General features: G+C 49.5%; 1 protein-coding gene across 1 annotated transcript in view; it reads left to right on the top strand.

Moving 5' to 3' along the window:
• Nucleotides 1–27,976, top strand: part of ACTR3B (actin related protein 3B) — a 271,775-nt gene that overhangs the window by 229,148 nt on the left and 14,651 nt on the right. The gene's annotated exons all lie outside the window — the stretch shown is intronic.

Raw genomic sequence — 27,976 nt, 5'->3', positions numbered from 1 at the left:
AAAGGTGACAGAGGGGGTGAGAGGGGGAATCGGAGGGAGACATTAGAGGGAGACAGAGGACCTGAAACCAGCCGTTGACCAACAGTTCAGTAAGTGGGAGGCTCGGGAGAAGACAGGGTAGAACCATCGCTACCTTCAATGAGTTTACATCCCCAGCGTGGAGACGGCACGAGTACCCGGAATCATTAGGGACTCAGTGCACAGGTGGTCACTGGAGACAAACGATGCTCTGGTGTGAGGTCTGTGTCTTGGTTCTTCACTCCAGCCCGTTTCAACATGACCGCCATCCTAGCATTTCTGTGTTTTCCTTTTCAACTGTATTCTCATCGTTAAAGGAAGGCGCTTCTTCCATGTCCTCTTTGGACATCTCTTCGGTCCATTTTCATCTACACTGGCAAGCAGTCCAATAAATACCTTTGGAAAGAGCGCCTTTCATGTACTGGGGTACAGCCGTCCCAGGTCCCTTTGAGAAGCAAATGGATTTCCTCTTCTCAGTGACATGGGTGCCCTTTGTTCCATCCTTTTGGCACCTTCATGGACTTAGAGCATCCTTCAAATGTGTGCGTCGCACACATCCCTGGAGGCGGGAGCTTACCCTTGAGCTATTGGAATCTTTGCAGCCACCCCTGTCTTCTCTGCCCTGGACCAGGGCAGTTCCTCTCCTCAGGCTCCCTCGCCCTTTGCCAGCAGAGGCTCTGGTGAAGGACAGGAGGGAGGAAGGACAGGAGAGGCGGAGTCTTTGCTCTGTTCCAGGCAGCATCTTCTTGGTGCTCCTGCTCCTGTGCAGCAGCCCTTTCCACCTCGGTCCTGACTCGGGCTGGTGGCCCCGCTGTGGCTCATTCCGCTTCTGCCCCAGGAGGCCTGCCTGTCACTAGGGTGGGATAGTTGAGGGTGGGGTGCTGGGAGGGTGGGAATTCTGCCCCTGTGCATATCCATGTTGCCTCCTGCCCCCCTCTCAGCATCTCAGTTCTTGCAATACCTGTGTTCATTTCTTGTGTTCCCTACCCTGGCTTCTTTTTCTGACTGATACAGTGTTCATCTAATGTCTCAACAATGTTTTCACTGGTAGAAAAAGTAATCAGCCTGCTTCTCCATCCTAGGAAACTGTTGTGGATGCTGGGGATAGGAGAAGGAAAAGAGAAGCGACCAATAAAGATCTGTTGTCTGAAATTCAGTGACTGAAGATGTGTATAAAGGACATTGTTCCTGCCTTGAGCCCCTGGCGCACCCTCAGGCACCGAATATTTTGGACATCATTGTGTTTTGATCCAAGACTGACAAGGCTCCCCAGGGAAAGTATTTCACGTAGAGGCAGCCATGTTTCCAAAGAATGTTGGAATCTTTTCTTTTCCGTTTTTTTTTTTTTTTTTTTTTTTGGGTTATTTTTTTCAGCCGTAGCTATGGTATGTGGAAGTTCCTGGACCAGGTATCAAATCCAACGTCAGCCTATAGCACCGTTGCCGCAAGGCCGGATCTCAAGCCACAGCACCACAGCCGGAATTGAACACATCAGATTCTTAATTGGACTTTCGTCCTGGCTCTGTGGTGACCAAATAAGGTGGCAGCGGCTGAGTAGTCACCCCTGAATTTGATGGGAGGGTGAACTTTGACGTCCGACACGCGTGGTGTCTTGCAAGGAGCATGTACTCTGGGAGCGCGGGAGAGCCAAGCCGTGCCCCACCTCCAGCATCTTCAAGAGAATCATGTTCTAAAATCCCTTTGTGCCCTTGGGAGACGGTCCCGTGTCACCATGGAACGTTTCTAGCAGCGGAAGCCCAAGCATTCCCAGTAGAGTGGAGCCCTCGCGATGCCTCTGATCCAATCAGAATGCCGAGTGCCACTTCTGGGCTGCTGCTGTCTCTACTGTCTACTGTCTCAGGACTTGCTGATGGGAACTGCTTTCAGAAATTGGGTTGGGAGGACTTTTGTCAGACACTCCTCTGCTCTCTGAGCCCTGAGCCCTGTGGCCCCACCGAAGCTCTGTCCTCCCACAATTTGGTGGATTGTGGAGCGTTTATCATCAGCCTCTGAAGCCTTCATGTCTAGAAGTGGTATTTCCTTGGAGTCAAAGCCTTTAAAAGAGGAGAGCCCAGTGGGATGGGTGGTGATTTACTGGGATGCTGGACCATTCGTGGTTTCTTGACGGAGCTGCAGAAGTTGCTCAGGGCCCTGGTGATGGCAGATGATGCGTTCACAGGCATTGGTCTCAGAAAAGGTCTCTCTTGGTCTGGCCTGGGGAGTTCTACAATGTCTTTGGTGTAGAACAAAGTTCTTAATATATATATATATATATATATATATATATATATTTTTTTTTTTTTTTGCGAGAGAGAGACGTGCACATTGAAAACTTTTTTGGTCTTTTTTTTAGGGCCACACCCACAGCATATGGAAGTTCCTAGACTAGGGGTCAAATCAGAGCCATAGCTGCCGGCCTACACCACAGCCACGGCAATGCCGGATCCCCAACCCGCTGAGCAAGGCCAGGGAGTCCTCATGGGCACGAGCTCGGTTTGTTACCGCTGAGCCATGTCGGGAACTCCCGCATTAAGAATGTGATAAAAGGTATGAATCCTTTCACTAGAAAAACATATCTGCACATCATTTTGCCTCTAGTCTTTCAACCTTGTAGGTCCACAGGCCCCAGATCAAAACTCCTGGTATAACACACACACAGCTAATGTGTGCTGAGGTTTGTCCTGTGATGCAGTCACGTGCCCTGCGTTTATAGTCTTTGGGGGCATAAATGCCACGTGTCCTGAACAGTGGCAAGGGCTGCACATTTATGGTCACTGCAGGTTTCGGTGAAAGGTCCCACCTCTGTGGCACAGCTTTCTTTGGAGATGGCTGAGGTGGGTGACGTTTGGGGTCTCATTCTTCACCAGCATTTCCACATGGCTTCTAGTCCCGTCACTACACAGGACCTGGTCTAGGAGTTCCCACCGTGGCTCAGCGAGTTAGGAACCCGACAGAGTGTCCATGAGGACTCAGGTTCAATCCCTGGGCTGCTTGGTGGTTTAAAGATCTGGTGTTGCCACAAGCTACAGTGTAGGTGGAAGACACAGCTCGGATCCAGCATTGCTGGGGCTGCGGTGTAGGCCTCAGCTGCAGCTCTTATTCGACCCCTAGCCTGGGTACTTCCATATGCTGCAGGTGCGACCCTAAAGAGGAAAGAAAAAAAAGAACCAACCTCAGTTTTTATTCCTTTTTCAGGACAGCTTAGCAGCATCTGACCCAGTCGGTTGTTCCTTCCTTGAAACTGGTTTCATTCTTGATTTCTGGTAGGATTTTCTCCTACCGCTTTGGCCTCTTCTCCTCTGCCTCCTTTGCTGGCTCTTTCTCAACCACCAGCACCATAAACGCTGACGTGTCCTACCGCAGCTTCCTGGGGTCTTCCTCCACGGCTGCATTTATCTCTAGGTGGTTTCATCCAGTTCTGTGGCTTTAATATTCTACTGGATGTTGATGATTCCTGGCCGGACCTCTACCCTTAGTTGGTTTTTTGTTTGTTTGTTTTTAAGGCCGCACCTGCAGCATATGGAAGTTCTTAGGCTAGGGGGTGAATCAGAGCTGCAGCTGAGGCCTACACCGCAGCCCCAGCAACACCAGATCCGAGCCACGTCTTCGACCTACACCACAGCTTAAGGCCATGCCGGATCCTTAACCCCCTGAGCAGGACGAGGGACGGAACCCGCATCCACTGAGCCACAATGGGAACTCTGTACCCTGAATTCTGACACCTATGTCCAGCCACTTCTTTGAATTCCCCACTTGGCGAATAAGCATCTCAAAATTGGTACGTTCACGATTGCGATGACATGCCATTTTTCTCCGGTAGGAGAGACTGGAGAGAGCCCTTTTGGGGTCCAGTGGGGAGGTGGCCAGTTATCAAGCTAAATAGTTGCAGAACACCCTTAATTAGTACTTTTCCCCTTGTCTTGACCCCCCAGCCATCAGAAAATCCAGTCAGATTCCATCTCCAAAGAGATGATGACTCTTCCTTTGGGATTCTCCATTCCTGTTACTCTAGACTAAGCCGCCATCCCCTGTCACCTGGGGTGACGCAGTAACTTCCTTCCTGGCCTACCTGCTTCCTCTGTCCCTTCCCCACCATCTTCCATGAGCCGCAGACACAAATCAGATCACGTTACATTATTTCCATCCTCAAACAGGGCTTCTTGTTGGGATGATCAAAGCTCCTGTCGTGGCCTCTGTCGCCCCCATCCCCTGCCTCTCTCATACTTTCAAATTCTGTGCTATGTTGGATGCAGGCTCAAGGGTTTCTTCCTATTTCTTAAATACATTCAGCTTCCTCTGGGCCTAGAGAAGGATTCTAGAGAAAATATGATATTAATTCATTTTCATGTGTATGTTGCCTATTGCTCCCGTCAGATGACATGATCCTGAGAGCAGGGGCTCAATTTTATGCATTTTGTCTTCAGCGTCCCCACTTCTGCCTCCATCCTACTCCCTGTGTCTTTATCTAGGACAGCATCTTAATTCATTTAACACATCATCTTTCGAGCACCTCCTACCCATGGGGCTCTGAGTTAGGTACTGAGAGTTTGTATACATTAGATGTAGAGATTGTGTGTCTCGGTCTAGAAATACGAGACACTGCACGGTGAAGATGGGAGTGGGAGGTATTTGCCATAACAAATGTGAGATGTGTCAAGGCAGATTTTCAGCTCGGGTAGAATTTTGTCATCCTAATGAATTTTGAAAACTATCTCAAGCTAACTTTATTGCTTTGGATTAGTTATTGGCTAAATGGTGCCTTAGTTGCTTGCAAGAGTAAATATGATTTCCCAAAGTGCTGAATTCACTCCTACACTGTAGCTGAGAGGATCAAACTTAATGGAAAATAATGATATTCCTAATGAGAAGAGACACCAAGCAGAGTACAGCCTCGTTCTTCTTCCTTCCCCTTGATAAACATCTTCTACTTAGACTTTTGCTTGAGACACAGTAGAACAATAAATCAAAACATGTTTAGGGAGAAGGTGTTACTCTTTTAGCAATCAATTCTTCCTTCTTGTCTTAAATAGAACCACCACAAATGCCGGGCGTGGGGCTCTTTGTGTTCAGGGGTTACGGTTGGTGTGGTGAATCTACTTGACAGCTTTGCTTCAAAGCTTTGTTTTAAAATTTAAAGCAAGTCTCGCCAGGTTATAACCACAAGCTTCCTACTGATGCAAGTGGAGTTAACGCCCAGGCATACACATTGCATCAACACTGCATTGTATAAACTTAGTTTATGGAGTTTAGTGAGCAAGAGGAAGCATTCCTTGTAAATGTTGAGATTTCACTCCAGAAGATGTTGCAGTTCGGTTCATCTTAGATGGAGCTGGGCTCTTCTGTGCTGGTTAAGAATCCCAAGGTGCTTATGGAAATGAATAGAATGGTGTTAGTTACTTTTTTAAAAAGTATTTTTTTTTCTTTTTTTGCTCAAATAAAAATAGAAGCAGGGAAGAGGAAACTTAGGCCAATACGAGCTCTTTCTTGATGTCAGGGGAGTGAAGCCTGTTGTGGAAGCTGGAACCCAGGGCTTTTGAAGGAAGCCGCCCTGAACCTGAGAACTAGGGGGCGGAGCTTGCACACCTGCAGGAGGGCATCGCGCCTAACTGTCGCGCCCAACTGTCGTAAAAGGACCCAGAGTGACAGCCTTCCGACAGCCTGTGAGAACTATTCAGTGAAATAAATGATAGTTATAGAACTGTCTTCTTTGTGGGGTAGGGGCTGCAAAGACGGGCTTTGTCTTTAAAAAAAAAAAACTAAAACAAAAATCTTTGGACATATTCCTAAGAAAGTATGTAAACCAAATCAGTTTTGCTAGTTAAATTTTCACCAAGTAAGGTACTGGTTTATCTGAAAATGACTCAGAATGACTTTCGGTTGCTTCTAAAGATCCCATTTCCCCTCAAAGCACAAGGATTTGGCACCACAAAGGATATTGTAGTGGCTGGATGGCTGTTCCAACAGGGAAGTTTAAAAACTGACTGTCTTATTGCAGCATCAGAAGGATGCGTTTAGACCCTTCAAAAGGGTGTGCTCCAAAGTGACCAAAACACAGTCGCATGATTCAAGTACCAGCCAAGCCACCTTCTGACTTCACATCCCATGCAGATTCAGCTGGTAGTTGCAACAAGTATTTTATTTAAGCCTCATGTAAAAACTGAGTCGAATTGGAAAATTATTGCATCAACTTAAAAATTGGATAGAAGAGGGGCTCTTTTTTGTGCTATGTGTTTTTTCATTGAGTTGATTTAGGTCTCCGTGCTATGAAGTTATTTTGAAGTTTTTAGGTGGGACTGAGTGGAAGGTGTTCCAGTTTCCAGCCCCGTGCTTTGCACTTAGTTTGTCATTCTTCCCACCATGCTCCGCAAAGTATAAACCACATGTCTCGTAGGTAAGTAAGGCTGATATTTTTCATTTGCATTACATTCAACGGAAACACGTATTACTGAGCAGCTTCTAAGAGCTGGAGGACCATGACTCTTATTTCAGGCTCTGCCACTTCCCGCTGTGGATGAATACATACTGTTCTTGAGCTGTCGGCATCAGTGGAATTAGATGATGTCCTAGTCATGTCCTGGCATTATCAGGATCAGTTGTCTGTTAAAGTTCCTTGTCCGTTTGAACAACCATGTGACCCGAGTCTCGGTGGTGCTATGTTTACTACAACTGCCACCTGCTCTTTCACTCGCCCCGTGATAGCTCAGTCCATGTGCGTCCTAGATATCCAGGCAAGTAGCTGTTGTAGCTTTGCAGACCCTGAGGCGATCCGAACGTCGTCCCAGGTCCTTCTGTGTTTCTCTGCGGTATAGGAAATAGGATTAGGGTGAACTGGGTTTGAAAATAAACAAAGCCCAGCCAGGCTGGCCCCTCCTGTGCCGTTTCCCATTCCTCTTCTCTGAGTACGTGAAGGGTGCAGCACCTCTCTTTCTTTCTGATACATCGTGATCCCAGTGTCTGGGCAGGTCATCTAAACTGCTGGAATCCTCCGTCCACACGCCGACTCCCGAGGATGTGCTTTCCTCCGACCCCTTTCCGCTCCGTGCCCGTGGAAGGAACAGCAGGAAGGCAAACACTGGGGGCACGCCTGGCCATCTTGTCAACCGGCGCCTTCAGACCTGAACGCTGCCACGCGCTCTTAGCTCTTGACCTGGGGGTTCCCGTCAAGCCTCCTGAGTGAGCTCTGTCATTACCAGTGGGTCCCAGCACTGACTGAGGGAGGGCATGTAAAACAGACGGGCGAGCCCTCCCTCTGGTGTGGGCATCTGTCTGCCTTTCCCCCTCCTAGACCTGACATTCCCCATCTGTGGAGCCAGCCTGTGGAGCCAGCCTCCTGCACCACTGATAAAACATCCTGAGCTGCTCTTCAATAGATAATCTTCTCTTCCTAATTCATCACAAGGGGACTAGCTTCCTAAGCCAGTTTCTAGTTTTTTGGGTTTTTTTAAAACCCTCTAACGCATGACAGGCAACACAATAAAAAATAGACAAATGGAGCCACATCAAACTGAAAAATTTCTGCATGTTGGAGCAAACAGCCAGAAGAATGAAAGGTGACCTACAGGATGGGAGAACATGTTTTTATGGGCCGGTTATTAATAGTGTCCGGATCCGTTTCTCCAGAAGCACTGGGTTAAGTGAATCCCCGCGTCCTCAGGCTCACTCGGTTGCCTCCGTGTGCAGACCCTCCCGCCGTCCAGTCGTATCTGCCACTGCTTTTTCCCACGTGCACCTGCAGGTGGGGAGGAGGACCGTCCGAACAAAGCACCACACCCTAGGTGGCTGGAACGACAGGAGGGCATCGTGCCCACAGTCTGGAGGCCAGAAGTCCAAAATCAAGGTGTCAGCAGGGTCGCTTCCTTCTGAGGCTGCATCTCCCTTGGCTTCTGGTGGTTGCTGGCCACCTTTGCCTGTCAGTGGCTTAGGGATGCAGCACCCCATTTGCTTTCATCTTCCCGTGGAGTTCTCCCTGTGGGCCTGGCCGTTTCTGTGCCCCCATTTCCCCTGTTTAAAAGCACAAATCGGGCCCACCCTGAGGGCCTTCTTTACATCGATTAGCTTTGTAAAGACCCTTGTTCCCCAAAGGGTCACATTCCCAAGCGTCAGGGCTGAGGACTCCAACATCCTCTTGAGGGGGAGGGACCAGTCCCACGTAACAGAAGGAAACTCTTCTTTTTTCAGGGGCTGGCGGGGGAGAACTCCTTGGGCTGAGGCCTGGATGGGGTGAAGCTAGGCCAGCTGATAGGCAGTGGAATTCACAGGTATTTTTGCATTTTTCAGCACTTCCAAGATTTCTTGCCAACACAAGGATTAATAATATCCTGTCTGAGAACAGGTTCCTGGCCATAGTGGGGAGGAAGTATGTATTTCTTCGAGTCCGTGTGACTTTTGGCAGTGTTATCAACATCAGGTATAATTAAGACGTCTACTGAGGTCTATAAGCTGTAACCTAAAGCTTCATTAAACACGATGAATTGAAGCATCTGCCACCCCTGTAGGAGGCCCCCCGAAGAAAGGGACCGGACGTCAAAGCCTTACCACATTTGGTTGAGCCGTCCCTGTGGGTGAAATCTTTATTCTGTTGAAATTCTGGGTCTGAGAAACTTTAGTGTTTGTCTGCTGAGTTTTTACCTAAGAATTCCAAGGAAATTATCCATATCGGTGCTACTGTTGCTGCTTGTATTGTTTTAGATTCCCTCCTTATGGTGGGTCAGTGTTTTACACTTTGCGCTTGCGCATACAGCTGGCCTTCGTGGGCAGCAACAGTGAGCAGCCGGACCTGAGGAGGGGGTTTGAGCTTCATGGTGAAGTCTGCCTGCAGGAACCTTGAATGTTATCTGAACGCTTCTGCCTGCCTTCCAATGGGGACCAGGGAGCCACTGCCTGCTCTTGCGGGGAGAAGGGCATCGTGGAAGGCAACTAGAAGATGTGTTTTGGGTTGTCCAGCACACTAAGCAGAAGAACTAGTGTGCATCGAGGAGTCCAAACCTGCAGACGTGGATTCACACAGAGGCAATCCTTCCTGGCCGAGCCGCCTTCTTTAAGTCTGCAGTGTTTCTGATCGCGCTTCGTCGTCGCCCATGCAAGGCCGTTGTACTCTTAAAGGCACGATCTGCGACACTTGTTTGTCTGCTGCTGGTGAGGCACATGGCCAGCCACGGTGCCTGCTCAAGGAAATGAATGACCTCGTTTGTCACCAGCCTGCACAGCAAAGCACTGGCTCCTTTTCTCGCTGATGGAGTAATGGTTTTGAGGAGGAAAAGTGGTAGGTAGAATGCTTCTCCTGGAAGGGAAAACTGATGAAGGAACTGACTACCCAAGTCTCTCCCATGTCAAGGAGATGGTCCTTCTGCTCACATGACACAAGCTTGTCCACATAAATACGGGGGCGCAGTCACCGTGGGCGGTGGAAGCTGGGTCCTTCGGAGAGGAGATCAGTCTGGAAAAGGCGATTTTTGCCTCTCGCTCACTTTCTGCTCCACGCAGCCCTGTCTTCTGTCTCTTTTTCACCTCTTTGTCTTGCTGAGCGTGCAGCCCTTTCCTTCTGCCTTTGACGCAAAGCCTACGTCCCTTCGGAGGCCAACTTTATTCTCTTCTCGGATGTCAGAGCAGCCTCTTCTGGTTTCCTGCCATTTGCAGTCTGTGCTGCGCACTTTGGCGTTGCACTAACGTCTTCTTTCTGCGAGAATTCTCACACGGTTCCGGGTGTGTTCTCCTCACCATTTAGACGGTCTGAGCTTTTTGCGGCCCTGGGTCATGTCTTACACGGCACTCTGTCCCCCTGCACAGGCCGCTGTGCTGGGACCCTGTTGGGGTGCCTACATCACGGCTGGTTGGTCTGACCTGGCGGGAAGAACATGCACCTGCCTTTGCTGCCCAGCAGCCATTCTTTCCCTTCCTGGGAATGATGACATGGACTCATGTCCCAAATGACTTGAGAAGCCACTCCCTCCTCCATTATGACCGTGAGTTGTCTTATGGGATTGATGGTTTTTCGGCAACCGTCAGTTCATCTCATTCTGGTGGCTGCAGGGATTGGTTCAGGGGTGGGTCGGTAACCTAAGGCAGTACAATCCGGGTGAAGCTTGGAGCCTTTTTCTGGGATGTGAGTTATGGGTCACATCCAGCTTCTAGCCTTGGAAACTACCAGCAGCCAATCGGTACCCCGAGGAGAACCAGCAGCAGCAGGAAGGCAGAGTGGAGCGAGGTGGGAGGGCATCCTTGAACCGCTGGACCAAGGCCGGCCTGTGGACTCTCCAGATGAAGGAGTACAGTTGTGTCTACCGGTCAAGCTAGTTCCAACCATGTTTTCGTTAATGAGGAACCAAATGGATACATGAGATGCTGGGTAACTATTTCCGTGCAGCTCCCATCCGTCTCTCTTTCGATGGACGCTTTATACCCTCGTGGAGATGGGACTGAAGTTTGGGCAGTTTCTCTCATTTTATTTTAATAATACTAATATTTACAACACTGCTCCTCAGGAGAGGGACATGCCTTCCAGCTGCAGGAGTAAGTATGGAGCAAGGAGAATGGAAGGCAAAGCAGGTTTCGCTCCATCCTCTCTCCCTTCGTGGGCGTCTCCTGAAAGCTGTCGAGGAGGATGGAGGATGAGCCGCCGTGGGGGAGGGGACGGCCCCCGATTGGTTTTCACCCTTTCCGGGTTCTTCCACCTCCGTCGCCCGATGGCTCAGCTCTGACAAGGGATTCTTTCCACCTCTTTCGCAAAGATTCCCACGTTTAATTCTACCTCCACGGTCCACCCCATTCAGGAGCCAGATACACCGGCTTCATGGCACCGCTCATTGCCCATCTGTCCGTCTCAAGACTGTGATTTTTGGCCAGAGGCGTCCTGGTTGTGGGGGCCGCCCTGAGCCCCGCAGGAAGTTTACCAGCATCCCTGGCCTCCCTCCCTCGATGTCAGTAACCCTCCCCCCTCTTCCCAGGGTTTTACAACACAAACGTTTATAGCATTTGCCAGATGGGGCCCACATCACCCCACCCCATCCTGTTGAGGACCTCTGAGCTGCAGGGCGTGGGGTGGGTGTCCGTCTTCGGAGATTCTGATTTGTCCCATTAACGCGCCGCGTCCATGCACTCAGGGTCCCCACCGTGGCGTGAGGGAAGGGTCAGGACACTGGGGCTCTCGGGATTAGGAGCCAGTCCCACGGGTCTTGTGCACGTGCTCTGCGCCTGCGCTTGCTGGTGGTGATTCAGCGTCTTTCGAAATCGTTTGCCAGCCACAGTCATTGTCGCAAAGCAAGGGACGGTAGGTAACCCAGGACTCCTAACACAGCACTTCCTTGGACTGTCTTAGGAAAAGAGCAGCAGTGACAGGTCCCGTTTATGGATCGTCTCCTGTGTCCTGCCATGCACATCACCGAAGGCTTTGGACTTATCCAGCCGAATCATCACAGACGTGGTCCAAGGTCAGCGTCTTGACTCCATTCTATCGCTTCAGAACTTCACCTTCCTGGAGTTCCCGTCGTAGCGCAGCAGAAACAAATCCGACTCGTATCCATGAGGACGTGGGTTCGATCCCTGGCCTTGCTCAGTGGGTTAAGGATCTAGTGTTGCTGCGAGCTGTGGTGTAGGTCACAGATGAGGCTCGGATCCCGTGTTGCTGCGGCTGTGGTGTAGGCTGGCAGCTACATCTCCGATTCAGTCCCTAGCCTGGAAACATCTGTATGCCGTGGGTGCGGCCTTAGGAAAAAAAAAGAACTTAACCTTCCTGAGCTCGACACTACCTCCCAGCCAGCAGGTGACAGCTCGGTGTGTCTGAGTCAGTATCACACCTTGTGCCTTGGCCAGGCCGACTCCCTGAGGCTGAGCCCTGTCCCCTCCATGTGGACAGGGCAGGGCTCCAGGCCGGCTGAAGGCCAGCCTTGCTTTTGTTTTATACGAAAGGGAACCATACTTTCTTTTGCCCTGGACCCTCCCTCGCGATGCTTTGGGTCCCAGGAAGCTGACCTTTATGAGCTGTAGCAACAAGGCCCCCTGGCCTCTGGATCCCAGTTAACTGGGGATGATGGGGCTTTTGGAGCAGGAAAGGTTGGGCTCTCTCTCCCTTTCTCTGCCTGTGTCTCTGTCTCTGTCTCTCTGTCTCTGCCTGTGTCTCTGTCTCTGTCTTTCTCTGTCTCTATCTCTGCCTGTCTCTCTGCCTCTGTCTCTCTGCCTGTGTCTCTGTCTCTGCCTGTGTTTCTCTCTCTGCCTGTGTCTCCCAGTCTGTCTGTCTCTGCCTGCATCTCTGTCTCTGCCTGTCTCTCTGTCTTTGCCAGGCCGCCTAAAGCAGTGACTTTGACCCTCCGCCAAAACCTGCGGCCCCTTCTGGGGGTGGGGTGGGGTGCCCTGCTCCAGCTCCAGCTCTCTGGATCCTGGTAACCGACCTGCCCCTTCCCTCCAGATGGAGGAGCCCTAAAGGTCCCTCTCTGGTGTCCCCATGGTGCTTTGTTGTCACTTACTGGTTTCTTCCAACCCCAGTCCTAAGCAGCTGGTATCTCTCCAGATCATCCAGTGCTACAGTTTAAAATGAATTTGCTCTCAGATACACATGTACAACAAGTTAAAAAAATCAAGGTACCCGCAGGCTAAGTCCTCAGTGGCTTATCTCCACTCTGCCGTGGTTTTTACACTGCATGATCGTGGCTCAGTGTGTCCTTCTCTCCAGAGTGCACTGCTTAGTCCCTAGTGGATCCCTCCGTGACCTCTCCTCCCGAGTTCAGAGTCTCACCGACACGCCGAGTTCACCTGGTGTCACGGTGAACAGTGTGTGTGCTGAGCTTGCTTCTCATAACTTCCCCGGGGTTTGCAGGCAGACATGGGACCAGAGTCTCCAGAGGGTGCGGGAGGGGGGATGAAAGGCTCCCTGTGACGGGAGGGAGTGGGCTCTGGAAGGACCCGATGGCCCGCACTCCAGTCTGGTGGCTCTGTTGGGTGGTGGGCCCTTTGCATGAAGCGTGTTCCTCTGATACCTCAAAGAAAGATGCTTCTCTCTGAGGTGGGAAGGCTAGCACTGGCTGCACAGAGGCAGGGTCCAGGAGCCCCTCGCTCCATACTCGCCACTGACCTCAGCAGTCCCATCAGCCATCCCTGTCTGCAGAGGCATTCGGTACGGATTTGTGGATTACTGGATTTGGTTTTTTCATCTTTTTGCTTTTTCTAGAGCCGTTCCTGCAGCATATGGAGATTCCCAGGCTAGGGGTCTAATCAGAGCTAACCCCACAGCCACAGCAACGTCGGATCCGAGCCTCGTCTGTGACCTACACCACAGCTCACAGCAATGCCGGATCCTTCACCCACTGAGTGAGGTCAGGGATCAAACCCACAACCTCATGGTTCCTAGTCAGATTCGTTAACTACTGAGCCACAAGAGGAACTCCCAGATTACTGGGGTTTTTATTTGTTTTTGTTTTTTTCTTTTTACGGCTGCACCTGAGGCATATAGAAATTCCTAGGCTAGGGGTTGAATCAGAGCTGCAGCTGCTGGCTTACTTCACAGCCACAGCAACGTGGGATCTGAGCCTCATCTTCAACCTACTCCACAACTCACAGCAACACTGGATCCTTAACCCACTGAGCGAGGCCAGGGATCGAACTCGCAACCTCATGGTTCCTAGTCAGATTCGTTTCCTCTGCGTCACAACAGGAACGCCTGTAGTACATTTATTAAGTAAACATGACCCAGCATAAAGGCCATCACAAGGCTAAGATAAGATTAACCAAGGAGCCAGAGTGCAAGGTACTTTTAGGAAATGTATTTATTTAGTTTGTTTAGTTACAATACTTTTGTGTTTGGAAGTCAGTACATTTTAATCGGGGCAATGCGGCTTCATCTAACTAGGGTAGGGTGCTCCGTAGATAGGGTGCTCCATGGGGTAGAGTCTTCCATGGTAATCATTTTCAATGTCTTGATTGACTTTATTATTATTATTTTTTCTTTTTGGCTGTGCCCATGGCATGTGGAAGTTCCCAGGCCAGGGATCAAACCCTCACCACAGCAGTGACCTGAGCCACTGCAGTGAGAAAGCTGGATCCTTGACCTGACATACCATAAGAGAACTCTCTTGATTGACTTTAAATTGCCCAAAATAAAGCAAGTAAGGAAATGTGATAAAGCTCTTAAGAGGGGCTTAAGAAAGCTGGATATTGAGAGATCCATATCCTTCTCTGCATCTTTCTAATGGATGATGGAGAACTTTGGAGAGAGTTTTATCTTACCTTCCAGTATTGTTGTTTATCTGCTCATTTATTAATTGAACAAGCAAGGAAGTGGGACCAGTTACTTCAGATGGTTTCTGACCCTGTGTGAGGTGATCATGGGATTCTGGTCATCTGAGTGATATGTTTCGACTTCTCTTCTTCCCGTATTTGGATCCACGAGTCTGGGGCTGGTTTGGGCAGGGATAGGTACCTCTAAGGGGCCTTGGCTGTGCTCCCGGAGTGCTCTCAGTCCTTGGATGGTAGTACCCAGCTCTGCTCTCATCCGCAGCATCACAGCTCGCCTGTCCCTGCCTGCCCGGGCCTGTGGTGATGACACGTAGGCGCAGCTCCGCGCAGAGACTGGCGGCTCTAGCTTTCCATTCGCTGCTGTTCCCTGGGTGACGTCACAGTTCCACCCGGAGCGCTGTGAATGCCATGTCCCCTGGCCTGGCTGATGAGCCCCTCCTGCGAAGGTCCTCGGAGGATTCCAGCAGCAGGCTCTCCGGGGACGCCTGTCTTCCAGCTGCATTTCTGGCTCCACCTTAGTCTTCCTTCCTACCTTCATTTTTCTTTTCTCTCAATTTCTTCATTCAAACTCTCCTTTCTGACAGGTCACAGACGTGGAGATCAGACTTGGGTTCGCCACGGGGGAGGGGGGAGAGAAGGGGCCAGACGGGGAGTTTGGGGTTGGTAGATGCAACGTATTACACTTGAAGCAGACAAGAGGTGGGGTCCCACTGTACCGCACAGGGAGCTGTGCCCCGTCTCTTGGGTTAGAACATGAAGGAAGATAGTATGAAATAAAGTTCGTGTGTGTATGTGTGGCTGGCTCACTTTGCTGTACAGTAGAAAGTGATGAAACATTGTAAGTCAACTATACTTAAAAAAAAAATAAATAACTCCTTTCTGGCGTTGTCACGGCAGCATCTCAGGTCGTTGCTCTAGCTCAGGTTTGATCCCTGCCCCAGGAACTTCTGCTTGCCGCCAGCGTGGCCAAAAAACCCCCAACTCTCCTTTCTTCTTTTCAATGCCCTGCCTATAATCACCTCCATCCCTCTGCTCCCGGCTTGTAGACGTTCCTGGGATTCTCGTGTGTGGGGGACTCTGGATGTGGGCAAGTACGCGCAGAGCCAGTCCGAGCTTGTGCGGAAGGTTACCTGGGAGGACGGCGCTGAGCGCATTGACCCCATTCATCACTAACAGTCAGCAGGACTGAGGGGACGGGAAGCAGGTGACTCTTAGTGGGGGCGGGGGGAGGGTGGCGGCGGCAGCTGGGCGGTGGTGCGGCTGCGGAACAGGACAGCGGCTTGGAGAGGGTGCGGGCAGGCTGTGAGGACGGCGCCGGGCAGCGGCAGGGTGGAGACACACGCCTCTTAGGTCTAAGGCGCTGTAAGAGCAGCCCGATCCGGGAGCGTGGAAGGTGAACCCCGCTCCCCTCCGCATCCTCCCGCGGGAGATGTTGCCGCAGGTTATCGTCGCGGATTAGTCAGCCTGTCCTGTGCGTGCAAGGCGTCGGTGAAAATGCAGAGAAACCAGCTGCTTCCGTACCCAGGTCTGGGAAAAGTCCCGGTTAGATTATTATTCCAGGATGTTGACCTACTGCTGTAGATACCAGGTGATTCGGGCAACAAAACCCCAAACCTTTAGCTTTCTAGCTTTATGATGAGTCACACACGAATGATCCCAAGTGGAAACCCAAGCTGCTCTCCAAACAAAATTTAATTACGTTCAGTATTTTGGAAAATGATTTAGCGGCTGGAACTCAGAGGGGACTAGCATCTTACAAGTCCTTTAGACCTAATTTGCAAGTGGAAGGCACTGTGAGGGGATAAATAGTACTTAACTCGCATCATCACGTTGCAAGTTTGCTTAACAGTCTACACAGGGGGACTTCGCCAAGAGCTCACTTGAGTGTTTTGTGGGACTTGACAACCCATTCCAGGCCTTTCCTTCAAGAATTGCAGTCAACATAAACAAGACTGTACTGCACAGCACAGGGAACTATATTCAATATTCCATGATAAAAGAATATTAAAATAATGTATATACATGTGTGTAACTGAATCACAGCAGAAATTAACACAACATCACCAATCACGGACACTGCAACAAAAAATGAGCTCCCACTGTGGCCCAGTGGGTTAAGGGTCTAGCATTGCCACGGCTGTGGTGTAGGTGTAGGTCAGAGTTACAGCTTGGATTTGGAGTAGCTTGACGTTAACTGACCTGGGAACTTCCGTGTGCTGCTGTTGTGGTGAAAAAAGGAAAAAAAGCAGGAGCTCCCTGGTGGCTCAGTTAAGTTAAGGGGATCTGGCATCATCACTGCTGTGGAGCGGGTTTGTTCTGGGAACTTCCACATGCCATGGGTGCAACAACAGCAACAACAAAGAACTGCAGTCCAGACTAAAAACTTAAATTGGATTTATGGTTACTCGGGGGAGAGGGGCTGGGAAGGAAAGTAGTTTACAGGCCGACAGTCAGAAGTCCAAGCAAGTTAGGTTTGGAGTCCTCAGGACTCCCCTTGCCTATTTCCAATGCCAAGTGTTTTTCTGGCTTAAAAGTCTTGCCTTGTTCTCCACTTGCCCAGTCTGGGCTGGCCACTGTCAGAGTCCCCCAGCCCAAAGCCACCAGGAGCACCTCTGCTGCAGCCGGGAGCAGGCAGGACCGGGCAGGACTGGGCGGGACTGGGCAGGACTGGGCAGGAGGGTGGGCAGGCGGAGAGCAGCTCAGCACAGAGAGCCCTGCACAGCAGCTGAACTGCTTGCATCGTCTATATTTTTGTTTTGTTCCCCTAACAACCTGCAGAGGCAGGTCTAGCCGGTGGACTGTGCCCATTTTACAGAGGAGGAGAGCGGGTCCACGGTCAGATCTCTGGCCACATGGCTTCTCAACGCCAAACAAGGGCAGGCGTCCCATGGCTGGACTGCCAGGATCCTGCCAGGGTGCATGTGGGATGGGGACCTGCCAGGTGCAGGTGGGTGAGTGGTGAGTGGGCCATTTTCTCACCCAGCTGTGCACAGCTGTGAGGAAGGGAGGGTCTTTGAAGGTCAGGAGACACTCGGGAGCTTGTGGGAGAGGAAAGCATGGCCTCACTGCCCCCAGGCTTTTCTCCCTTGCTGGCCATCTGCCCACCCTGCTTGTTGGTTCGTAAGCTGCAAACCACAGGATCTCTGGTTCGGCAGCATTAGCGAAGTCTCAGCTCTGCTCCTGAAGGCAAATAAAGATGGGGGGGGCGGGGCTTGATCTACTGTGAAGAACGTGAGAAACTGGGGTTGGCTCCGGTGGGTCCGAAGGATGTGCCCAGTACACATGCCAGTGTGCGAGTGCCTGTGTGTGCCTGGATGTGTGTGTGCCTGGGTGCACGTGTGGTGTGCACGCACGCCTATGCCTGTGTTTGGCAGGATGGGAAAGCGGTGGCTAGTTATCAGGCCCAGCAGGTGGCCTGCCTGAGGCCATGAGGTGATCAGACTGAGGACAGGGTGGGACAGGTACAGTCGGAACGGTGGCCTCTGCTTGTCCGTCGGAGGAGGTGGGTGGTGGTCTCACAGTAGGGTGCCTTGTGTCGGAGTTTGTCCCAGACCAGTTTGGTTCTGGGGTCCTTATTCACAGCATCGCCCTTTGCTGTCGGCCGTGTCTCCTGTACATTGATTGGTCATTCTCTCCAAATGGATATGGAAACTCTTGTAGCGGCAAGTGTCCCAGGCTGGACAGCTGAGTAGAGGCTTCTGTTCCTGGTTCCGTCCATGAGCCCAAGACTGGCTGTGACCTTCTTTGGTCTCTGGGTCCGGTTCCTAATTTTGGCTGAACGTGTTTTATTGAGTTTGTAGAAGATTCAGACATTGCCGTAGTCAGGTGCCAGGGCTGGGGTCGCTTCCTAAGATGCACCTGTTTGTCATCCTAAGTGACAGTCCCAAATCACGTGCCTCTCCTCCCTCAGAGCATGCACCCTCCCCTGGGGAGGGGACCCACAGGCAGCAGGACAACCACCAGGGAGCCGCGGGCATTTCCCAGCGATTGTCTATTCACGGAGCTCGAGGGCCCAGTGCTCTTTCATGTTCAGTAGGCAAATCGCTATGTGTTCTGTTTGTTTGTTTTTTAGGGCCACACTTGCAGCAGCTGAAAGTTACCAGGGTAGGAGTCAAATCGGAGCTGCAGCTGCAGCTGCCAGCCTATACCACAACCACAGCAGCATGGGGTCCGAGCCACATCTGCAACCTACACCACGGCGGGAAGCAACATGGGATCTTTAACCCACTGAGCGGGGCCAGGGATCGAACCTGAGTCCTCATGGATACTAGTCAGATTCATTACTGTTGAGCCACAGTGGGAACTTCTAGCTCTGTGTCTTGACTGGCTTCAAGGAAAGCTTTGAAAGTGTCAGTGCACAGCTCCATCGGAAAAGGCACTTAAAGCGCTGTCTCCAAAACATCCTGAGTATCTAAGTGTCTCTCATCAAAACGGTTTTCTTTTCTCTTCCCTGGGTGGCATGACCATGACCCAGTGTGAGCTTAGGCGCTCTTCTTGGCACAGTGGGGACAATGCAGGGGCCCCTCCCACTCCTCTGGACTCTGGGCAGGCTGGGAGGAAGCACGCAGGCGGCGCCCTTCGAATGCAGGGTGGACTCTGCAAGCCGCGGGCGTTTAACGAAGCCCCTGTGATCACGAGGCAAGGAGAACGCAGCCATCGGGGATCCTAGGCCTCTAGACGGAGCCAAGGACGTTAAAGGCAGAGCAGGTTAGGGAACCCGAGAGGCAGACCAACCACATGGCCGTGCTCTTGGGGTTTTTCTGCACAAGGAACTACAAGAAAACAGAAACCAGGACAAACGTGCACTGAAATCTGATTCGAAATATACACTCGAGCTGGCATTCAACATCTGACAGGTTCCAAGCCAGGCATTCCCAGCCTCATCTCCTGCTCTTGCTTTGTCCCAAGATTACACCGAGTCCAGGGTTCCCGTTGTGGGTTAAGAACCTGACTAGGAACCATGAGGATGCGGGTTCGATCCCTGGCCTTGCTCAGTAGGTTAAGGATCTAGCGATGCCGTGAGCTGTGGTGTAGGTCGCAGACACGGCTCAAATCCCACGTTGCTGTGGCTGTGGCCAGCAGCTGTAGCTCCGATTCAACCCCTAGCCTGGGGACTTTCATAGGCCGCAAGTGAGGCCCTAAAAATCAAAAAAAAAAAAAAAAAAAAAAAAAACACTTAAAGAATGAAAAAATAAATTCAGCAATCACCTTGAAATGGGGCCAGCCCCCCCCCAAGCATCCCCATTACATCAGCCAGAGTTCATGGATATACCCCACGATCGGGGTCTGGGTTCAGGAGTCTGGGTTCCTCTGCTCTTCCAGGGACCCTGGTGCCAGTAGTTTCCCCCCATGTGTTTCATTCTCTCCCAAGATCTCTTCATGTTCCGCGTACTGTTCTCCAACTCTGTTTCTGAAAAACTCCCTTAAGATCTGCCAATGGTCCTTTGGACTTTCTGGAAACCTCCTCCCAGCCCTTTCTTGAGGAGTTGTATGTATAGGCTTTGATTTGGAGATTTCTCTGCCCAGCACCCAGGCTGGCCCATTCTGCAGATGAGGGTTGGGCTAGTTTACGGGAGTTTGTGGAGTCATTGATGAAAAGCAGGTGGGACTTCTCGGGGGGTGGACATGGCATAATTGGGGGGGGGACATGGCATAATTGGGGGGACACAGCATAATTGGGCCACATGACGTAACTGAGGGTGGGACACGGCATAATTGAGGGGGGGTCAGGGCATAATTGGGGGGGACACGGCATGATTGGGGGCAGTGACTGCTGTCCTGCTGGAGAGCGATGGTATCACGTATTTTGTTTCCCGGCTGCAGAGTTGATCATTTTATTTTTTTATTTTTTTGTCTTTTTTTTTGTCTTTTTTTGTCTTTTGTTGTTGTTGTTGTTGCTATTTCTTGGGCCGCTCCCTCGGCATATGGAGGTTCCCAGGCTAGGGGTTGAATCGGAGCTGGAGCCACCGGCCTACGCCAGAGCCACAGCAACACGGGATCCGAGCCGCATCTGCAACCTACACCACAACTCACGGCAACGCCAGATCGTTAACCCACTGAGCAAGGGCAGGGACCGAACCCGCGACCTCATGGTTCCTAGTCGGATTCGTTAACCACTGCACCACGACGGGAACTCCAGAGTTGATCATTTTAGGAGGTCATGGTAAATGTCTCTTTTGAAGAAAAATCAAGGCATATTCCGTATTTGATAGGACTCGATATCCAGCACCTGGAGACTAGATCATAGGCAATTTTTAAGTCATGCACATTCCATTTTTTCTTAAATCAGATAAGGGTCCTTTTTAATTAAAGAAGTGACAATGGGAAATCCCTCACTCCCCAGGCTAATCACTGTAAACAGTTTCCATGGGCTGGGAAAAGCGTGGAATGAAAAATGCATGCCCAAACCGAGGTGATCGTTCTGTAAATTTTTTTTGAAATTTGCTTTTTTTTCTCCTTCTCAACACTGTATCGTAAATAAAGGTACCCAATGCATTTTACATGACTTTCTAATTTCTCTTATCTGCTTCCTGGACACACAGCTACATCCTACCCTCAGCCGCCAACAGATTTTGCTCGGACCCATGTGTCTTGGCTGCCGGAGCTGACCAATCTCCCTCCCCTTTGCTGCCACCAAGCAGCTGCACATCCAGCAGTTCTGGCTTCTCCTGTCACTGCTGGTATTTTGAGTGGCTCAGAGGGGCCCCGTTATGCAGGGAGGTTATGCAGAGGACTTAACTCCCTGCCAGATGGATGCTGACCAGTTACAAACAGACGCCAGGAGGAAGCCAGGGGAATAGGATAAATTCATCCTCCTCCTGCTGCTGCTTGGAGACGTGCCATTTCTGTCTCAGACACGTGACATCTCCTGCAGTGACCTGTCACTCCAGAACTCCTTGGGAAACCAAGCTGGCCAGGTAGCAGCTCGTCTGTATTGCTTCATATGACCACCAGGTGGTGGTGTCACACACAGCTTTAGTTGGGTGATGCTTTGCTGGGTTTGCAAAAGGTAGGAGTCCCTAGAGGAGTGACCCCTTCCAGAGGCTGCCTCGTGGGGCCACCCTTAGAAAGGGGAAGGACAAGGGAGCCCCCAGGAGACAAAGAAATCGAGGAGGGGTATTCCGTGTCTAGCAGCTCCATGGAGAGACTCTGGGTCAGAGAGTTCCAAAGGGCAGGAGCCTGGGCTCTGTGAGCCTGGGCTCTGTGGCATCTGTGGTTGGCAGATGTCAGGTGCAGGTTTGTGGGGTACACTAAGCAAATGGCTAAAAGTGTGCTTTTTTGGTCTCCAGGCAAAGCAGTTGATATGCAAATGTTGAGTTTGGCTGCTGCAGGGAGGAAACAGCCTAGGGGCCAAGGGACAGAGAGGCTCTTTGGCCAGAAACGTCTCCCCCTCATGCACCCTCCCCATCCTCTGCGGTCTGTGGTCCTAGAAGAGGATATGACCACAAGGTGGCGGTGTCACACACAGCTCTATCTGGTGAGGCTTTGCCAGGTTGGTTTGCTGCATAGGATTACAAACTCTGGGTGCAGCTCAGAGAGTCGGCTGTGACGTTCCTCCAGGCATGCATCCTGTCTCCTTTGATAAAAGCAGAGCTGCGTGGTCACACAGCTCTCACCTGGGGGATCAGGCAGGAAACCATCTGCTCTTGTCAGAGGTCACCGTTTAGGTTTGTTTGGGGCGTAACACAAGTCCAGAGATACCCTGGACCTCTGAAAGAGATGGCGTGAGACTTCTCTGGGGTTCTGATTCCTGTCTGGTTCCTGGCCACCCGTCACATAGAAATGGACAAGGACTTAACATGGCTTTAGGACTTAAACTTTTCTTTAAAATTTTTGAGGAGTCCCCGTCGTGGCGCAGGGGTTAACAAATCTGACTAGGAAACGTGAGGTTGCGGGTTCAATCCCTGGCCTTGCTCAGTGGGTTAAGAATCTGGTGTTGCTGTGAGCTGTGGTGTGGCTATGGCTGTGGTATAGGCCAGCAGCTGTAGCTCCGATTAGACCTCTAGCCTGGGAACCTCCATGTGCTGCAGGTGCGGCCCTAGAAAAGACCAAAAAAAAAAAAAAAAGTAAATAAATAAATAAGTAAATAAAATTTTTGAAAAGAAAATGTGCGGTATCTTTTTGACTTTGATTATGATAAAGGGTTCTTGCTTTTGTTTATTGTATTAAGTTTTACTGGCATATAGTTGACTTACAGTGACGTATTAATTTCAGGGGTACAGGAAGGTGATTCAGTTATACATATTCGTTCTTTTTCCCATATAAATTATTACAAACGCTTCAGTAGGTTTCCCTGTGCCACACAGTAGACTCCTGTTAATTACATTGTTTTATACAGTAGTGCGTGTATGTCACTCCCATTCTCCCAATTCCTCCCTCCCTTCCCGGCCCTCCTGGTTTCGCCTGTGGTAGCCACAAGATAGGTTTTGAAATCTGTGAGTTTGTTTCTATTTTGTAAGTTCTTTTGTATCATTTTTATTAGATTCCACGTATGAGAGATCTCATATAATATTCGCCTTTCCCTGACTCACTTCACTTAGTATGAGCATCTCTAGTTCCATCCATGTTGCTGCAAAGGGCATGATTTCATTCTTTTTGTGGCTGAGTCATATTCCCGTGCATATATGTGCCACGTCCTCTTTACCCACTCCTCTGTTGATGGACATTTAGGTTGCTTAGGATAAAGTTGTTTTTTGTTTTTTTTTTTTTTAAAAAAAACAAGACCCAGAAATGCTCACTATGAATTAAAGGAATGATAAATTTAGTTACTTTAACAGTAATTTCTATTCATGAAAAAGCGTTATAAAACTGGGGAAAAGCCCCACAAACTGAGAAGATTCTTGCGACACGTAAAGTATGATTACCAGAATATATTAAAACTTTACTTTTTATAAAACAGAAAAAGATAAAAGTTGGTCCGAAGACACCAATGGACCTTTTAGTGGACGGGGCACACAAATGGCCAGTGACGACCGAAGACCTGTTCCATCTCACTGGTGAGAAGATTGCCAGCCTTAAGGAAGCTGGTGTCCTACAGGGGAGCGAGGACTCGAGCCGCGAACTTGTTCTCGTTGCTGGTCGGAACATCATCTGGGACAGTGACTTTCGAAGAAGAGAGTCGTGTTTTCGTGTAGGTTCAACCTCTGCAGCTGTGGCGATCGGACGCCATCCTATCCTGGGTGTGTAGTCAGGAGAACTGCTTTGACAGGTGCGCCAGGAGACCTGCAGTAACGGTTACAGCAGCAGCACGATGCATAAGGTGGAAACACCAGAGGCAATCCGAATTCCCACTGACGAAAGGATAGACTGCAGGTTGACCTCGAGCAAGAAAATTCATACTTCGCGGGCTGGCCTCGTGCGTGAGGGTCGCCCCGCGGTGTCACGTGTGGGCTCAGCTGGCCGCGGAGCCTGAGCCGAGCCCCTCACGTAAGAGCTGAGAACGTGAGCCGGCTCGCACACGGTCGGCAGCCTCTCCCTGGCTCTTTTACAGACTTTGTGTAAAAAGTTCACTCACCAAGGCACCGCCTCTGAAAGGCACTTGAGACCCCAGTCGGTGGAGAAAGCGCGTTTCCTGGGTTCAGTACGCCAGAGGACTTGGCACTTCTGGCTGGCCGTCCTGTTGTGTTGCTGGCGAGCTCAGAAGTGCTTCTTACTTGAATCCAATTACCAAGGAACTCAACTGACTTGTTAAAAGCAAGTCGTCTCAAAGGAAAGGTGGCACAGAAACACGGAACACAGACTAAATGGTTCGCGTGATGATATTTTTTGGCTCAACGATGAATGAATTCTATTTCTCACTGAGGCGCATCTCAAGGATTAGCAAAGGAGGCAGAATCATATATTAATGGTCAGGAGCTCACAAGCACTGTAGTTAATAGCCAAAATGATCCAGAACCTTCCAGGGAATGAAGAGAAAAGAAAAACAAAACCATGAAAATTGAAGCTTGAGACTGTGTGGTTCAGATTATCTGAATCTTTTTTTTCAAATGACTTGCATTTATGTATATACAGAGGATTTGAATACTATTTTTTATTATTCTTTAAACTTCTATAAGTTTTTTATTTTTTTGGCTGCTCCTGGAGCAGGCACCTGTTTGCGGGCCAGGGATTGAACCCAAGTCCCTGCAGTGACAACACTGAATCCTTAACCACTCGGTCACCGGGGAACTCTGTCAGATTATCTGAATCTTGTTCAGTGGGTCTTGGTTGATTTGTCTGCTTCTTGCAGACGTCCGCCTGATCTGAAAGTCTTTGATGGAAGCTCTTTCTTCCAATGAATACCTGCTTTTAGAGAATTCTAATCAATGTTCAGCTTGAAGGTCTCAACACAAAAAATTTTCAAGGATTAGAAAATGTCTTGTCTTTTTTTTTTTTTTTTTGAAGGTGGCAGGGAGATTGGGGAAGGGCCAGGATCAAACCCTTGAGATTTTGCTGTTGTGCTACTTAACAGTTTCTTATAAGGCTGTGTCCATCCGGTCTTGAGGCCACGTTTTTCAGATGTCTCTTAAAAAATTCCATATTCCAAATGCTAAATCATGCAAGGGTGGTTTGGAAGGATATTAAGGAAAGAGTCCTCAAGCCTGTAGATGATGAGGCTGGATTCATCAAGTGAGTCCTTTGCAGGGTTTGTCCAATCCTGCTGGTCAGAGGTGACAATCTAGAATCAGAGATACAGTAGCAGTTGACCCTTGAATAATTAGTCCTGGTATAACGTACAGCTGAGCCTCTGCACGGTTTCTCTCCATCTGTGGAGTCCACCAGCAGTGGACCGGGTAGCCCTGCAGGACTGATTGTTGGAAAATATCCGCCTGGAAGAGGACCCATGCAGTTCAAACCTCCATTGTTCAAGGGTCAGCTAGTCCTCAGCCCTGGGCGCTCCTTGTACTCACTCAGAGAAATCAGTAACAGAAGGAAGTTGGGGAAATTCATATACACGTAGAAACTTTACAGCACAGTCCTAAATAGCCAGTGGGTCAAAGAAGACGTCACAAGGAAATTAGAAAATACTTTGAGATGAATGAGCATGAGGCACAGTGTATCCAAACAAGGCTCTAAAGCGGTCCTTAGAAACGTATGGTTGTAAATCCTTACATTGAAAAAGAAGGGCGCTCACATCAATAACCTAACTTTAGGAGAAGAGCACACTAAGCCCAAGTGAGCAGCAGGAAGGAGTGATAACAATTAGAGCGGAAATTAATGAAGTAGAGAAGAGAAAAACAGAGAATCCGCAAAAGCAAAGTTGGCCTTCTGGAGATCAACAAAATTGACACAGCTAGATTAACTGAGAAAAAGAAAGAGAAGATTCAAACTAATAAAAACAGGAATGATGAGGAGACGCTGCTTCCGTCCTTACAGGAATAAAAAGAATAAGAGGGAATAAATTGTATGCCAATAAGCTAGATAACTTAGATGAAATGGAAAAAATTCTAGAAAGATGCCACCTGCCAAAACTGACTCAGAAGAATTTTTTTTTAAATCTGAAGAGACTTTAACAAAGAAAAAAGTTAAATTAGTCATTAAAATTTCCTACCTGAAAAAGTACAGTCTCCAAATTCTACCAAACATTATGAAACCAATGCTAATTCTTTACAAACTCTTCCAAAAGAACAGAAGAGGAGAAAACACTCCCCAATTCATTTTAAGAGGCTGGTATTCCTCTGATATGAAAGCCAGATGTAGGCATTATAAGAGCAGGAAACTACAGACCAATACCTGTAACGACTAGAGACCTGTATCACCTATCAGCTTCTCTGTAAGACTGCACCAGCCTTGGAGTCAAACAAGGGCAGACTTAGCAGCCCCAGACCCATTCTCTTCCCTGCAAATTGCCTCTTCTAGATTCAAATAGAAAGTGTGGAGAACAGAGGGAAAATGGAGGTAAGAACAGACGAAAAACTAAAACAAAGACATGCTTCTGTCAAAGAAAAGCGTGTTCAAATTGGCATGTAATCAGAGGATTCCGAAAGAGGGCTTCTTACCCTGGGGGATGAAGTAAACTTGGCATTTGGGAACCGGACAAAGAGAGAGATCATAGCTCGGACCCCTGCGTGCAGCTCTAGGGTCCCGAGGATGCGCTGTCCCTAGGGGGTACTGTAGACCAGGGCAGCAAGAAGGTCTTGCCTGGATCTTTGCAGATTCTCCAGGGTCATCGACTGTCAGTTTCCTAATAAGCACCATTACATGCATCAGACAAGCAAAACTAAATTTCTTAAACTTCCTGTAGTAAGGGAGAATGCCATCTGTTTTTTTTTTTGTTTTGTTTTGTTTTTTGTTTTTTTGCTTTTTTTTCCCCCATACCCATGGCATTCAGAAGTTGCTGGACCAGTGATTGAACCCACACCACAGCAGCCTGAGCCACTGCCAGCTCCCACTAGGCCACCAGGGACCTCCAGGAGAACACTATCTTGACAGACAGAGCCTTCGTACTATCTAGAAGACGGGATCTAGGCCTCTGTTTATGAGTTGGGGGCCTGGGCCGAGTGATTTAAGGAGGATCTGGCAAGGAGGGTACCTGGTACTGGACAGAGTCTGTGATAGCTCTGGGTAGGTGGGCCCAGAAAGATGGATTTCTCAAAGTGAGTATTGATGAGCCAGCTGTTAGTTTTAGCAAGTAAGCTGTCTGGTTGGTTCCAGATCTTAGCTATTTTTCAGTAAATAACTCATCTTGCCTCTGGAAGATAAGTCACTTTTGCTTCCTCCAAGAACTGCTTCACGCAGAATGGGAAAGTCTGCTTTTTTCCAGAATCGTTCAGAGGGTCATCTTTCTCTGAGAAGGGTGACGGTGCTTTACAAATCAAACTGCGAGGAGGTGAACCTACACCTTGTGGAAATAGACAAAGAACACCCGAATGGGGATGGACGGAGGCAATTTATTCCGAGCTTTTTTGCTGTAGCGGGGCGGCCCGCCATCATCATCTTCCTGCCTGAGACTCAAAGGAAAAGTTTTATAGTAAAAAAAAAAAAAAGAAAAAGAAAGAGAAGGCTTCAGACATCCTCGCATTGGAGGTATCAGCCTAGACAAGCTAAGTCAGACAGAGAAAGACAAATACTGTGTGATACCACTTGCCTGTGGAATATCTCAAAAAGCTGAAACAGAGCGCAGAGGGATGGCGGGGTGGGCGACACTGGTCAAAAGCACAAAGTTCCAGCTGTAAGATGACCAAATAGAGAGGGGCTGTAAGCCTGGTGGTGACAGCTAATCCTGCAGCACACCTGAACGGGAGTAGCCAAGAGAGTAGCTCTTAAATGTTCTCGCCGCAAAAAGAAATGGTAATTATGCGTCGTGATGCAGGTGTTACGGCTCATGCGTGCTGGTCATCGCCGTGCAACAGGAATGGAGGAAGTCACCACCCCGGCACGCCCTAAACGTCCAGTGTCCTCCGTCACGTGTGTCACCAAAGCTGGGGACATTTTTTTTTTTTTTTAAGGTAATGATTTAAAACTTTCACTGTCCTGAGTGGCCTCCCTTGTTTGTTTTTCTTTGGAGCCAGAGCTGATTATACGCTTAGGTTTTTTCAGACGGTGTGAAAGCCCAGCTTCTGTAGATGAAGCAGTCGGAATGGCCAGCTTCCCTGGCTTTGTGTTAAGGGATTTGAATCCTCTTTGATTGTTCTGTATTTGACTTGGAATGTATCCCGTGATAAATTTTTTTTTAAATGCTTACATGGAAGGTTTTATTTTGAGTAGCGCTGCAGGTTATTATCATGTTATGACTGCAGAATTTGTTTTGTTCGAA

Source organism: Sus scrofa, chromosome 18, assembly GCF_054392235.1.
Source record: "Sus scrofa isolate SSC_HxYL_T2T_F1_AM1 chromosome 18, Sscrofa_HxYL_maternal_Yorkshire_Landrace_v2.0, whole genome shotgun sequence".
NCBI lineage: Eukaryota > Metazoa > Chordata > Mammalia > Artiodactyla > Suidae > Sus > Sus scrofa.
This window is presented reverse-complemented; position numbering and strand designations above follow the sequence as displayed.